This window comes from Macrobrachium nipponense, chromosome 21 (genome assembly GCF_015104395.2).
Source record: "Macrobrachium nipponense isolate FS-2020 chromosome 21, ASM1510439v2, whole genome shotgun sequence".
Classification (NCBI taxonomy): Eukaryota; Metazoa; Arthropoda; class Malacostraca; order Decapoda; family Palaemonidae; genus Macrobrachium; species Macrobrachium nipponense.
In genome coordinates this window covers 24,627,954-24,629,926 of record NC_087212.1, presented here as the reverse complement: position 1 = coordinate 24,629,926, position 1,973 = coordinate 24,627,954, and the positions used below count along the sequence as shown (strand labels likewise).

The 1,973-nt window shown below is 40.6% G+C and overlaps 1 protein-coding gene across 1 annotated transcript in view; it reads left to right on the top strand.

Annotated features, from left to right (window-relative positions):
- Positions 1 to 566: 566 nt before the first annotated feature.
- Positions 567 to 1,973, top strand: part of LOC135197850 (proton-coupled zinc antiporter SLC30A9, mitochondrial-like) — a gene marked incomplete in the record, with an annotated part of 249,988 nt that continues 248,581 nt past the window's right edge. Inside the window, 1 exon segment of the mRNA XM_064225031.1 lies at positions 567 to 696.

Below are 1,973 nucleotides of genomic sequence, written 5' to 3'. Positions count from 1 at the left end.
TAGATATAAGCGCCTTGGCGGTCCTAAAGATAAAGGATAAACAAAAGCAACCGAAATATACAAAAGGACCCCGACAAAAATGTAGCGTGGAAAGCATGTATACAAGTCTGAGCACAGATGAATATAGATTGATGCGGCAAAGATATTGAATTCTCGCCATCCTGATTATTTGATTGTTGTTTTTGACTGAGCTGGAATTATGCCGGCCGGGCTCTTGCTCATAGAGCAGCCCTTAAGATTATCTAATCATTTACAACTTGAACTGAAAAGATATGAAAATGAGAGACTACGAAAAAGTTAGACGCCTGTTAAAACTGTTATGACAAGGAAGAAAAGTTATTCAAGATAGATATAAACTGTAGCTGCCAAACGAATGGGTCTTCATTTGAAATTATATTGCGGTTATACAAGCATGTAATTAATAATGTCATAATAACAAGGCTCTTCAGTTTATTTTAATTTGATATTAGAAATGTACTGTTTTAAATTGCTAAAAGAATAAAACATGAAGCATTTCAAACTGATACGAAGGCAAAATGTGTACAAGAAGAAGAAGAAGAGGTATCTCTTCGGTACCAGCTGAGAGGTAGAACCTACATCGGGCAGCTTTCGATTACGCTTTAACGAAGTCATAGGTATAACAGTTCGGTTCATTTGACAATATAAGAATTCCATAGTACCTATTATAGGTCACAGGTAAGATGTATCATATAATAAATTATAACATTACAGTTCGGTTTACAGTTGACAATCAAAGAATTCCATACTATAGGTAGGTGAGATATAATAGGTAGCTAGCTACCCAATACTAGGTACTAGCTAGTAGTAGTAGTATACCTATACTACCTAGATAGGCTATAGCTACTACTACTACTACTACCTAGTATTACAGTTCCGTTTACATTTGATGATAGGTAGCTATAGGCTAGGTAGTAGTACCTACTAGGCTAGGTATCTTAAGAATTCTTTCCTAGTCCTAGCCTAAACCTATCAATTTGATACCCACCTCCTATACCACAATAACAGACCTAGGTGCTAGGGTAGTAGGCTAGTACCTATAGGTAGTTAGGTATAGGCTAGAGGTCTCGCGGTGTTGCTTCCACGGTCGTTGGCTCGTGACTGACGTCTGCCTAACTTAGGTTACTGGGGTAGATCTTTATTACTACAGGCAGCCCTCGGTTAACAGCGGGGTGTTATGTTCCCAGCCGATGCTGGTAACCGAACATTACCGATAACAGCGTTGAAAACCTGCTTAACGGTACCGCTAACCTGAGATCGGCGCCGAAAATCCAGTTAACAGCATCGCAAGCGCCATAAAACCAGATAGCCGTTAACTGATACCGCTGTTAACCGAGGGCCGTCTGTAATTGGTGCCATATGGGGGATGGGAAGCCTGTTCAGAATGATGGAGATGGCTTCACCTGACAAAATCAAACCTACCAAATGTTTCCTAGAATGCCATACCCTGACCTAACCAAGCCTTACCTTTCCAACCTGACCTGGGGCACTGTGACGTAACCTGGACGGGCCAGATTTTACTCTCCCTGGACCTGGCAAACCTTAAAAATGGACTATGCTTCTGCTTGGAGGTGGTGTGAGAGCTTGCTCCCCTTGGTCTGCATACTACCCTCTGTCACTGTACCTCATGCAGTGCCCTGAAGCATTACTTAGAGTCCTTTACACTTACAGTGCTGCTTCAAGCACTAGGTGCAACCCCTTTCATTCCTTTTCTGTACTTCAATTCATATTCTCTTTTTTCTCTCTAACTTTCCACCCTCTCCTAAGAATTGTTTCATAGTGCAGCTGTGAGGTTTTCCTTTTGTTACTGGTTTTTAAAAAAAATTTTGTTCTTAGTTTTCCTTTCAGCGCTGAATGACCTCGTAGATCCCAGTGTTTGGTCTTTGGCCTAAATTTTATATTCCATTCATCCATTGACTAGATTTGGCTAACAAAACATAAGGAGTCAACTTCAG